Source organism: Orycteropus afer, unplaced genomic scaffold (genome assembly GCF_000298275.1).
Source record: "Orycteropus afer afer isolate SDZICR_OR568_19922 unplaced genomic scaffold, OryAfe1.0 scaffold00015, whole genome shotgun sequence".
In the NCBI taxonomy this organism is placed as follows: domain Eukaryota; kingdom Metazoa; phylum Chordata; class Mammalia; order Tubulidentata; family Orycteropodidae; genus Orycteropus; species Orycteropus afer.
The window spans coordinates 19,174,484-19,188,425 of record NW_006921602.1 but is presented as its reverse complement, the minus strand read 5'-3'; the positions used below and the strand labels follow the sequence as shown (position 1 = coordinate 19,188,425).

The window sequence follows — 13,942 nt, the reverse complement described above, 5'->3', positions numbered from 1 at the left end:
CTTCCTTCCGAGGAGTGGCTGGTGGGTTTGAACCGCCAGCCGTCTGGTTAGCAGGCAAGTGTCTTAGCCACTATGCTACCAGAGCTCCCATTTGGTGCTTAGGATAATACAAAAACTAAAAGGAACAAAGCTCAAAAGCAGGTGGTTGGATTAATAGAAATTTAAATATTGTATGGAAGAGTATTTATAGAAGAAAGGGATGAAGGAATTCAGAGCAAAACTTCTCAGCTAGTAAACCATAATTGGGAGTTATCCCTTCAGCTCTCAGGGAATCAAAGGAAGGCCCTGGGGTGACAGGAGCTCCAGGGCTGGTAACGCTCTTAGAGAGCAGCCTTGACCGTTTACCCCAATATGCTTAACAAGTGCAATATTCTACATGTTTCGTGACTGAAAGTTGGTTGGGAAGCACTGATTTATGGTGCTAGTGTTTTATTGAGTGCTTACTAGATAGTCAAGGAGGTGTGGTAGCGTAATGCCTAAGGCATTTGACTGCTACTTAGAAGGCTGGCAGTTCAAACCCACCATCCACCCCTTGGATGGAAGACTGGACAATCTACTTCTGTAAAGATATACTTCCTCAGAAACCTAAAAGGGGTCGCTATGAGTCAGAATCGACTTGATGGCAGTGAGTTTGGTTTTTTAATTTTACTAGTCAAAATGTGAAGTCAAGAGGGTAAGATTAATAAATGGAGAGAATGACTTTAATGGCTTTGCCCTTTCACATTTCTTCTTCTCTGACACAGACTTTTCTGTTACTTTTTCTTGCCACTTTATTTTCCTTTTTTATTTTTTTCATTTTTTATTTTAAGAGTTTGTTTTACATTCAACATTACATGTACATTTAGTTTCACTCCCCATTTACCATGCCCAGCCCTAACCCAGTCTTCTCCCCTCCCTGCCCAGTAACCCTCCCCCGTGCCCTTCATAGTTATGCACTCCTGTTTGTCCTGCATTTCCTCTGTGTGAATGTTGCCGCTCTGGTGCCCTGTGGTTGATTGCTCCAAGGGATGCATTTCCGTAGAGCATGTGGGTGCGTCACTTTGGGTTGAGTGGTCTGCGTGTGCATCTTGTTTACTATTGGGGTGAGATCCAGCCCTTGGGAGTGAGCTTTATCCCAGGCCCAGAATGTATCCCAGGACCATAGTATTGGGGGGTCTCACCAGACTCCATTCGACCAGTGATTCTGGTCATTATTGAGTTTTTAGAGTTTGTTCCACATTTTTCCTCCCACCGTATCCAGGATCTCCGGATTTGATCCTTTCCTGAGTGGTTGGGATTGGTAGCTGGGCACCACCTAGTTCTTCTGGTCTCGAAATCCATCGTGTCCTAGGGCTGATTGCTGCCAAATGCCCTTGTTCTTTTTGCACTCTTCTTCACTTTGTCTTGCTATTTTAGTTGTAGTAAATATTCTCTGGTAGCATAGTGGCTAAGGCACTTGACTGCTAACCAGAAGGCTGGTGGTTCAAACCCACCAGCCACTCCTCGGAAGGAAGATGGGGCAATCTACTTCCGTAGTGATACTGCCTCGGAAACCCAAGGAGGGGTCGCTATGAGTCGGGGCCGACTCGACAGCACATAACAACAACAACAACAAATATTCTCCAATAGTCTTCTAGACATTTGTGCTTTTTTATATTCACAACTTCATTTCTTGAAAGTAGGTGCTTTGATTCTAGTGATTTTATTTTCCTTCAGATTGATAACACTCAAATATGTATTTTCAGATCTGATACTGTAACCATATTTCTATTTAGTTGTTGACTTGCAAAATCTAAATATCCCAAACTGAATCCCTAAATTCTCTTTCAAATTAACCTCATTTCTGACAGTGGCTTATACTGTTTTCTCTAGATACTTAGTCAAGAGGCCATAGAATTTCCATTGACTTTTTTCCTCATTTCTGTTACCACATCTGGTTATTTCCTTGTCTTAAATGGTTTTCACATTGGCTACTCCTGCTTTCAACCCTCTGCCTATCTCCAACCTCTGTCCCCTAAAAATACTCTTTACCCCCATCACTACAAGAGCTTCCTGCCTAGTTAGTCTCTCTGATTTCCCTCCACCTTGCTCCCTGCAGCAACCCATCAGTTATAGCTTTCTAAAGTCTATTAGGCAGAAACATACAATTCTTTCCTCCTTGACAGTTTGACTCCAGCTTATTTTCTGTCACTCACTAAAAAAAAAAAATAAAATAAAATAAACAAGAATCCATACTCCAAGCAGTACACTGTTCACATGCTACCATTTCTTGACATGCCATAGCATTGTGTGAATGCCCTTCTCTACCTGCTGTCATCCATTGCATCATATTTGATTCATATCACCTCTGTGAAGCCTTTTCCAGAACAATGTGCAAGTAGTCATTTTTGACAGGGTTCTTTTCTGACAACTTTCTTTTAAGTCAGTTCTGATGTAAGTTGAGTACCTTATTTTTTCTTATTTTTATTATTACTGCCTTTTATTATCAGTATTATACATTCTTTGTTTTTTAGGGCTAGAAACATTATATATAAACTTACAGATATATTTTCTTAAGCATACATAAAAAATGGGAGCTCTGGTAGCATAGTGCCTAAGGCACTTGACTGCTAACCAGAAGGCCGGCGGTTCAAACTCACCAGCCACTCCTCGGAAGGAAGATGGGGCAATCTACTTCCGTAGTGATACTGCCTCAGAAACCCAAGGAGGGGTTGCTATGAGTCGGGTCCAACTCGATGGCAAATAACAACAACAACAACAACACATAAAAAATACACAAATCATAAAAATTTACCGTGATGGTGAAGAAGAGTTGGATTATCATTGGCATTTTGTCAGTTGTGGTAATAACTTCATTTATGAAAGGTGCTGGATCATCTGGATTATCCCTGGGAAAAGGGATGATGTTTCTAGTCAGAAAATTAGTGTTGTTTGTATGGTTGTTTTCCTTTTTTCTTTGTATGTTTTTGTTTTTCAAGTTATGGCATTCTGAGCTCTTTTATTTTGAAATTTTCACCATAAGTAACATATTTCAAGCAGATTTAAAGTAGAAATTTCAGTGGTTCTTGAGTGGCACAATGGTTTTGGCTCAGCTGGTAACCAAAAGGTTGGTGGTTCAAACCCAGCCAGCCACACTATGAAAGAAACAGGCATGACAAGCTGCTTCCATAAAGATACAGCCAAGAAAACCCTATGGAACAGTTCCCCCCTGGGGTCTCTTAAGTCACAAATCAACAATGAAAACAAAGTCAACAATAAAATAGAGACGATTTTTTTTTTTTTTTTTTTAATACATTCAGGGTATACTAAAGTTAAATGCTGATTCTGTGTAAGAAACTATTAATGTCATTGTTGTTGTTATGTGCCGTCGAGTGGACCCGACTCCTAGCAACCCCTCCTTGGGTTTCCGAGGCAGTATCACTACAGAAGTAGATTGCCTCATCTTCCTTCCGAGGAGTGGCTGGTGGGTTTGAACCACCAGTCTTCTGGTTAGCAGTGAAGTGCCGTAGGCACTACGCTACCAGAGCTCCGTTAATGTCATAGAAGCACATTTATACTGTCAACATTTAATGAGTTCCATAGATAACTGAATAATCTGTGGAAATCAATAAAAGTATCTTTAGTTAAAGGTAGCTCACAGAAGATAAATTTTTAATTGATTAAATTAATACTTAATCCTTTTGTTTGTGAAATCATTGGCCTTCTCTAATAGATCGTTCATTAATGAATTTGAACTTTGAAATAATTTTCATTGCTCCAACTCTTATAAGAAAGGATGAGTCCCTAGCTGTTAGTGACATATCTTGTAGTAAATCTAGATTTTTTTAGTAAATTGAAGCACATCGAATTTTTCCCTTTTTTTCTTTTTTAATTGTGATTTGAGTGAAAATTTACAGAGCAAATTCACTTTCCATACAGCAGTTCACATACACTTTTTCTCATGACGTTGATTATAATTTACCCCAGTGCAACAGTTCCCCTCCCACTTCCTTGCGATAGTTACCTCTTCCCTGTGTCCTCCATGTACTCCTGCCTCCTGAGCTGTCTCCCTGTGCATGAACAGCCCTTCTTTCTCCCATGATTGTTCTCTCCAAGGAGTGATCTACCTAAGGTAAATAAATGTTCAACTCATATGCCTATCGTTTGGCTGGAAGCCACAGGCGTGGGTTCAATTCCAGACCTAAAGGGCAGCTAGGGGCCATAGTCTCAGTGGTTCCACCAGGCTCTATCAGACCAGCAAACTTAGTCCCCCCTTTTTTTCCCAAATGATTTTGAGTTTTGTCCCACATTGTTCTCCCTTTCTGTACAGGATCTCCAACAAAGATCCCCCTCTGTGTAGTTGACAGTGGTAGCTGGGAACCATCTAGTTCTTCTGGTCTCATAGTCATATAGGCTGCGGATTGCATGGTGTACAAGTTACTAGGACTAATTCTTTCCATAAATCTTTGGTTTTCTTCATTCTTTGCTCTGGACGAAGAGAGACCCATCGTTGCATCTAGATGGCTGCTTGCAAGCTTTTAAGATCCCAGTCGCTACTTGCCAAAGTAGGAGGTGAAACAGTGTTTTGTGTATTATGTTATGCCAGTTGAGCTTGATGTCCCCTGTGACTGTGGTCCAGAGCCCACAACTACTCGGCCCCTCTGGGTAGTTGGCTGTGACCAAGAAGTGACTACAGCCTTGTCCCTTGTCAGCTCTACTATATACCTGGGAATTCAGATCATACAAATAACACTTTTAGGACCGTTGCCTGCCAACCCTATACATGGTCTTGGGTACATTGCCTGCAGCATAGACATTCCTAATAGTTCAGGCTGTCCACCCATCTATCCACCTGTATACCCATGTTTGCCTTCACTGACAGTGCAGTACTGTATGTGCAAAAAGATTCATCTTTGTTGTCTGTACCTCCCTCCCATGTACCTCTCTAATGCCACCATATTGATCACTCACATTTGGTGCATTGCCCTTCTCTTCACCCAAATCAATTCTTACTTCTACCTATTTCACAGTGTTCCCTACCCTCTCCTCCCACCCCTGGTAACTAACAGAGAAAATTTCCTTCCATATATAAACCTTTCCTTGACTTTTACAGTAACGGACTAGTACAATATTTGTCTTTCTGTGATTGACTTATTTCACTCAGCATAATGTCCTCCAAGTTCTTCCATGTTATGCAGTGTTTTGCAAATTATACATTATTCTTTAGGATTGCATAGTATTCCATTGTGTGTATGTACCGTAGTTTGGTTATCCATTCTTCAGTTGGTGGACACCTAGGTTGTTTCCATCTTTTTGCTATTGTAAATAGTGCTGTGATGAACATGGGCATCCATATGTCTGTTCTTGTCATGGCTCTTGCTTCTTTAGGATATATACGTAGTAATGGAATGGCTGTGTCAAATGGTATTTCTAATTCCAACTTTTTAAGGAATTGCCATACTACTTTACACAGTGGTTGTACCTTTTTACAGTCCCACCAGCAGTGTATGGGAGTCCTAGTCTCTCCACATCCTTGGCAGCATTTGTTATTTTCTTTCTTGTTTACTTTGCTACTAGTGCTGGAGCAAAATGATATCTCATTGTTGTTTTGATGTGCATCTCTCTAATGACTAATGATCGTGAGCATTTCTTCATATGTTGGCTGCCTGAATATCCTCTTGGTGAAGTGTCTGTTCATGTTTTCTGCCCATTTTTTAAACTGGATTATTTGTCTTTTGGTTATTGAGGTGTTAGAGTTTTCTATAAATTCTAGAGATAAATCCTTGTCAGATATGTCATTGCCAAATATTTTTTCCCAATCTGTAGGTTCTCTTTTGACTCTTTTGAAGAAGTCTTTAGAAGCACATAAACATTTAATTTTTAGAAGGTCCCAATCATCTAATTTCTCTTCTGCTGTTTGTGCATTTTGGATTATGCCGGATAGTCTGTTGATGCCATATATAAGGGCCCCTAAATTTGGCCCTAGTTTTTGCTTGAGGAACTCTATTATTTTAGGTTTCACATTAAGTCTTTGATCCATCTGGAGTTAGTTTTTGTGTATGGTGTGAGGTCCAGATCTTATTTCATTTTTCTGTAAATGGATCTCCAGTTTTGCCAGCACCATTTATTAAACAAACATTCTCTTCCCCATTTAATGGATTTCAGCCCTTTGTCAAAGATCAGATGACCATAGGTCAATGAATCTATTTCTGGATTTTCAATTCTATTCCATTGGTCTATGTGTCTGTCATTATACTAAGACCAGGCATTTTTGACTACTGTGGCTGTATAGGTTTTGAGATCTGGCAGTGTTAGAGCTCCTACTTTATTCTTCTTCTTCAGTAGTGCTTTCGGAGGTGGAATAATGTTTTATGTAGTATGTTATGCCGAGCTTTGACTGCAGTCCTGAGCCCACAGATTTCAACTACTTGAGGAAGCTTTCATTTTAATTTGTTCTTTTTTCTGAGGCTAGTGGGTTATGTTCTTTACTAGAGTATAGTAGATGTTTGGTTGTCTCCTAGTCAATTTTGTAGACATTATTTATACATCTACTATCTCAATGTTCTTCCTGCTTGTTTTGAAGCTTTTGATGAAGCCTTTATTTGGGGTCACTTTAAGGGGTTTTGCACAGCATACTGAGATACGTCAAGCATGATATCCATATTCAGAATCTGAACATGAAACACCTGGCCTAGGGAAAACAGGGTGGAGAATCAGTTAATGAACATCATAGTCGGGAAGTGGGTGGTTATGGGTAACATCCTCATGGATATCATCTTGAATACTATTCTTACATACTTTGACTATCAGTTTCAGCATATCATGGCAGTGACAGTTGCTAGTAAGGTGCCAGTGAGATCAGCTAATAGGGGATTCTCTAACAGAGTGCTACAACTTAACCACACTCTCTCAAAGCAATGAGACTAGAGTAGAAATCACATGAGGTCTACAGAATGTTGTGTAATGTTTTAATTTAATATAAGATTAGTAATGAGGAGGATGGGAGCTCTGGTAGCGTAGTGCCTAAGGCACTTGACTGCTAACTAGAAGGCTGGCAGTTCAAACCCACCAGCCACTCCTCGGAAGGAAGATGGGACAATCTACTTCCATAATGATACTGCCTCGGAAACCCAAGGAGGGGTCGCTATGAGTCGGGTCTGACTCGATGGCACATAACAACAACAATGAGCGGGACTGGATACATTCATGATTTTCTTCTCTTGTCTTGGTCATTCTGATTTGGCATGCAACTTTGGAAACTCTGACATGTGATTATTGATATCGAACGCTTTTTGATGGTTCTGCTGTAATAGGAAAACAAATCAAACCATTTTTGTGTTATATTCAGTAATGATCTTTTTCTCTTAGTTGTTGTTTGGTGTAGTTTAGTCAGTTTCAGTTCATGATGACCCTGTGTACAACAGAACAAAATACTGCTGGTCCTGTGCCATCCTCACAGTTGTTGCTATGTTTGAGTCCTTTTTAGAGCCACAGTGTCAATCTTTTCTTGTTGAAGATCTTGCTCCATTTTTTTGCTGACCCTGTGCTTAAGCATGATACCTGTCTCTGAGGATATATTTTGTTAAATATGTATCTCATTTAAATTCTTAATTATGGCATAATTTTTAAAATTTTACATTCACATAAAAGGATTAGTAATTGTGTATTGTAAAGACCATTTTATTTATTTTAGTGAGGTTTGTACCCTATTTATGACCCATAGAGATACTAGCTTATGGTATCCTCTCTCAAATAGGTTCTCACTTTTCTTTTAATTAGTAAATACTTTTTACTATGTTTGTAGCATATATCCTAGTTTAATAAAATACTGAGTTTTTCTTTATTATTTTTTTGGTAGGTTTAGGAAATGAAGTTCAGTACAATGCCTTAAACTTACCATGCTATACTGGGATACAAGGAGCCCTAATTGTGGTAAGGGAAACCTTTCCGAGGAGGAGATATTTAAACCAAGACTTGAATGGTGAGCGGAAGCTAGGTAACCTTTTAAATATCTTTAGGATAAACATGCTAGGCATAGGGAGCAGAAAGAAGACTGCAGCCTAGTGAATAAAGAGGTGAGGCAGGAAGAGATACAGACAGAGGCATAAGATCATAAAGGGTATTGTAAGCTATGATAAAGAGTTAGCATTTTTATTTTGGGGACATTTGATTTCTTAGTTATCTAGTGCTGCTGTAACAAATACCACAAATGGATGGCTTTAACAAACAAATCATTCTCTTAGAATTTAGGAGACTAGAAGTCTGAATTCAGGTCTCCAGCTCTAGGAGAAGGCTCTCTTTCTCTGGTGGATTAGGGGAGGTCCTTGTCTCCTTTCAGCATCTGTGGGCCCATCATTGCTTGGAGATCTCCATGTGTCTTGACATCAGTCTTCCTCTGGGTGTAGAAGTTCTCAGTGTAGGGTACATGGCTCAAGGGGTATGCTCTTCTTTCTTGGTGGTAGTAGGTCCCCCTGATCTCTGCTTACTTGTTTAATCTCTTTTGTATCTCAAAAGAGATTGACTAAAGCAAGATACTTAGTACTGTAGAAGGCATCCTGCCTCATTAGCATCATAAAAGTGAGAATTTATAACATCTTTAACATTTATAAAATCTATAGGATAATTAATTAGGGGCTCTGGTAGTGTAGTGCCTAAAGTCACTTGACTGCTAACCAGAAGGCTGGCAGTTTAAACCCACCAGCCACTCCATGGAAGGAAGATGGGGCAATCTACTTCTGTGGTGATACTGCCTCGGAAACCCAAGAATGGGTTGCTATGAGTCAGGTCCGACTCGATGGCACATAACAACAACAACATAGCATAATTACATCAGGTCACAAAATGGAGGATAATTACATAAGACTGGCCATATTGACACATATTTTTGGAGACACAATTCAATCCATGACATTTGAAAACTGCTGTAGGATTTTTCCTGAGGTGTGATAATGATGATTTATTTACGTTCTTATGGTACACCCTGGTTCCTGATAGAAATGAATTGTTTTGAAGAAACAAAACCAGTTAGGAGTTTGTTGCCAATAGTACAGGCAAAAGATTATGAGAATTTGGATTAGGATAGTAGCAATGGATATTTCCTGTCTAAAGGATATCAGAGCCCTGATGATTATTCTCTTCATTATTTCTGGATTTTATATGTTCCCTATTCTAATTGCTGACAGCCTCTTAACCTGGGTTTTCTGCCTCCAGTTTTGGCTTCCTTCAGTCCATTCTTCACACTACTGTGATCCATTGTGATTATGTTGGTTTCCTGTCTTCAAGGTGTGTCTTTTGTCCTTAGAATAAAATGAAAACATTTTAAAATAGCTTGCCTCTTTTACTTCATCTGTTCCCCACCTGCACCATTATTCCTTTTCTTGACTCTTGCTTATTCTTACTTGATCAGTATCCCTGCTGCCATCAGAGTTAAGTAAGTATCTTTGCAATATTTTTCCTCCTGCACACCATAATCTGTATTTGTCTCTTTTCAATCTGTGGTTTCTTTAAGAGTAGGTACTGTGGAATTCTTCCATGCTCTGGTTTTAAAATGTTGGTATGCTTATGAATGGGAGTTATCAAGTAGGCCCTGTTGCTTACCATAGTAACCTTCTAAAACTGTTGATCCAAGAAATGCAGTTCCTTACCTTCTGTGATTTTATTCTGAAGTATCTTACTACCCCTTTACATTATCCTACTTTAGTCTCTGCTCTGATAACATTATGTCCATATTCTACTTTTAGAACTGTTACATTGTTAAGTGCCTCTGATCTCTGCTCACTTGTTTCATCTCTCTTATATCACATAAGAGATTGACTTAAGATACCACCTAATTTTGTAGATTGTATCTTATCTCATTAACATTACTGCCTTTAGTTCTGCCTTACTAACATCATTAAAAATTGAAACTTTTTGTTGAAATTCTGTAGTCTGTGGTTGATTGCAAACACTTGCAGCAAATCATCGGAGTGAAAAAAAACTACCTGTAGACAACAAAACTTAAAATGACCATGGTTAACTTATTACTAATAATTTTTTAAAGGTGAAAGAACTGATGAGAATTCGTTACAGAAATAATACATATGAAAAAAAAATTTGGTTGTTTCTGTGCCATGCAACAATTTTTAAAGCCTGAAATTAAAACTTATAACACTATACTGTTTTGTAATATCGGGCAAAGCAGTATCAAGAGTACTATAGACAGCAAGGGCACTGACAAATCTCTAAGAGCTTTATAAAATTTCTGAAATGTATTAAGATTTCACCCATACAGCTTTAACCTTAAGAAAGTTAGGTGCTGTCTTTGGCAGCACATACACTAAAATTGGAAAGACAGAGAAGATTAGCATGGCCTTTGTGCAGGGATGACATGCAGATTTGTGAAGACTTCCATATTTTTTGTGTTCCTCAGAACCATCAACCATATGAGATCAAAAAGCCAGCAATTGCCAAAAACAAAGTTCAGGAGGTAGTAAGGAGCAGGAAAAACGGATGAATGGAAACAGAACTCAAGGAGGAAATGAAAGAGTGCTGTTAAATTGAGGGGATTGCAACTGATTTTATGAAACAAAATGTATATAAATTGTTGAATGGAGAACAAATTTTCTCTGTAAACTTTTACTCAAACCACAATAAAAGCTTCAAAAAACAAAGGAGAAAGGCACCTTTTATGATTTTTGATGACTCTTCCCATGCAACTCATAACATATCAAATAAATTTAATTATTTCAAGAACCTTTGTTTTGACAAAGTGAAATGAAAAATAAATCCTTTGGGATTTCTCGGAGACCCTCTGGGAAGTCTCAAAAGACAAGTTTTAGGCATTAAAAATATCATTTAAGATATTTTTGAGGGATGGTATATAAAAATTTGTCAGGAGACTTAAATATTTGGTTAAATGGGAACATGGGTTACTAAGAAAGACTAGGACCATGAGTTAATACTTGAATACTTGTTAACCAAAGTGATAGTAAAAGGGTTTAAAAGTAGGAATAGGAGGTAGAATGATTATAAAATCCTTAGCTCTTTCAAAAGTGAGGAGACTTGGTTCTCTTAAATAATCAAGGACATTCTTTTAAAAGTTATCTAGTGCTACTATAACGAATACCACAAGTGGATGACATTAGCAAACAAATTTATTCTGTCACAGTTTAGGAGACTAGAAGTCAAAATTCAGGGTGCCAGCTCGTAAGGGAAGGCTTTCTTTCTTTGTAGTCTCTGAAGGAAAGCCCTCCTCTCTTTTAAACATCTATGGGCCCAGTGTTCCTTGGAGATCTCCATGTGTCTTGGCATCAGTCTTCCCCTAGATCTCAGAGGTTCTCAGTGCAGGAACTGGAGTCAAAGGTTGTGTTCTACTCCTGGCTCTTTACTCTTGATGGTAGTAGGTCTCTCTGATGTCTGCTCACTTGTTTAATGTCTTTTAGATCTCAAAAGAGATTGACTCAAGACACTACCTAATCCTATAGATTGTATCCTGCCTTATTAAGATAACTGCCACTAATCCTGCCTTATTAATATCATAGAAGTGAGGATTTATAACATCTATAACACAATGCAACACACTGCCGTGGAGTCGGAGCCAACTCATAACGACCCCTCCTTGGGTTTCCGAGGCAGTATCACTAGGGAAGTAGATTGTCCCAGCTTCCTTCTGAGGAGTGTCTGGTGGGTTTGAACCACTAGCCTTCTGGTTAGCACTCACATGCCTTAAGGACTACGCCACCAGAGCTCCTACATCTATGTTGTTGTTGTTATTTGCCATCAAGTCAGACCCAAGTCATAGCTACCCCTCCTTGGGTTTCTGAGGTGGTGTTACTATGGAAGTAGGTTGCCCAACCTTCCTTCTGGTTAGCAGTCAAGTGTCTTAGACACTATACTACCAGAGTTCCTATAACTTCTATAGTACTTATAATTTCTGTAGGATAATTACATCAGATCACAAAATGGAGGATAATTAATTACACAGTACTGAGAATCATGGCCTGACCAAGTTAACACATATTTTTTGTGGGGAGAGGGGATGCAATTCAATCCATGACAGACATGATAGAACTATTAGTGAACTATTAGTGAATCATCTATAATTATTTCTTCGTGTCATCTGAAGTGCTCTGAGCTCTTACAGGGTAGTGTAGTGTCTTATCTTTGTATGACAGTCCCTGTGTTTACATGAAGAAGGATTGGTTCCCATGGTCAACAAGGATCTGAATTAGCCTTTTGATAATAATTAACAATAAATTTTCTGAACTTTATTATCCATTTAGGGGTAGTTTACCTTGATCATTTGTCTTTTCATGTTTGTATTTTAGATCTAGCCTCCTATAAAGAAGTTGAGTGTTATTCTCAATATAGCATCCTCATTTTTACCATTTTTCAGCCTGTAAGTTAATTATTATTTGCTGGTAAGTTTATGTCAGTTGGATCTTGGCTGAAAGCAAAGAATACAGAAAGATATTTAGCTGTGTTTTCTTGACTGTCCAGTGGCATTCAACTGTGTGGATCATAACAAATTATGGATAACATTATGAAGAAAGAGAATTCCAGAATACTTAATTGTGCTTATGTAGAACCTGTACGTAGATGAAGAGGCAGTCACTGGAAGAGAACAAGAGTATACTGCATGGTTTAAAATCCGGAAAGATGTGCCTCAGAGTTGTATCCTTTCACCATACTTATTCAGTCTGTATGCTGAGCACATAATCCAAGAATTAGACTATATGAAGAAGAATGTGGCATAATGATTGGAGGAAGACTCAAGAACAACCTGTGATATGCAGATGACAGTCTTGCTGAAAGTGAAGAAGACTTGAAACATTTACTGATGAAGATCAGAGACTACAGCTTTCAGTACAGATTATACCTCAGCATAAAGAAAACAAATCCTCACAACTGGACCAGTAAGTAACATCATGATAAATGGAGAGAAGAATGGAGTCATCAGAGATTTACTTGGATCCGCAGTCAACACTCATGGAAGCAGCAGTCAGGAAATCAAATTATATATTGCACTGGGCAAATCTGCTGCAAAAGACCTCTTTACAGTGTTAATGAGCAAAAATATCACTTTGAAGACTAACATGTGCCTACTCCAAGCCATAGTATTTTCATTTGCCTCATATGCATGTGAAAGCTGGACAGTGAATAAGGAAGACTGAAAAGTTGATGCCTTTGAATTATGATGTTGGCAAAGAATATTAAATATACTATAGACTGTCAGAAGAATGAACAAATCTGTCTTGGAAGTAGTACAGGCAAAATGGTCTTTAGAAGCAAGGATGGTGAAACTTTGTCTCATGTACTTTGGATATAAATTAAAAATTTAATACATATCCTAAGTGATATTCTTGTGGTATATTAGTTTTTTCATGTAATTATTTGAAAGAAGACAAACAGTGGACATATTTCTAGTTCATTTTTCAATCATCTGAAACATAGAAAAATAAAATGTTAATGGATTTTTTTTTTGAGCACTTGTGCCTTTGTGGTTATTAGGTGCTGTTGAGTGAATTGTGACTCATAGTGACTGTATCTTATACAGTAGAACTGTCCCATAGAGTTTTCTAGGCCGTAATCTTTATGGGAGCAGATCACCAGATCTTTCTTCCACAGAGCCACTGGGACTGCCAACCTTTTGTTTTGCAGCTGAATGCTTTACTTGCACTACCAGGACCCCTTGTTGCTTTAGTGTTCTGTAAAATTAATCATCAAATGTTTATTTAAATTTTAAACCAGTGTTTCATTTATTATTAGTGAAGGTACATACCAATAATTGTAACTACTTCTAAACTCTAGAAAAGTTTAGAAGGTAGAGTTCCTCAGTTTTGTGTGGGTACTTGCAAAAACGGCAAGGAGGCCACATGTTCTGACCTCCTCTAATCTCACAAGAGGAAGACAGCAGTAACCCAAGGCCTATTACTGCAAGGCCAATGCTGCCTCCCTCCAGCCCTTTCACCAACCGTTCCTCCCAAAGCACCCACCACTTCTCTCC

The 13,942-nt window shown here is 38.6% G+C and overlaps 1 protein-coding gene and 1 non-coding gene across 2 annotated transcripts in view; both read left to right on the top strand.

Annotated features, from left to right (window-relative positions):
- RNF111 (ring finger protein 111) overlaps positions 1-13,942 on the top strand; it is a 215,079-nt gene that overhangs the window by 139,358 nt on the left and 61,779 nt on the right.
- On the top strand, positions 10,250-10,354 carry LOC122151860. Its single transcript, XR_006164307.1, has one exon. It is a non-coding gene; the product is annotated as a U6 spliceosomal RNA (small nuclear RNA).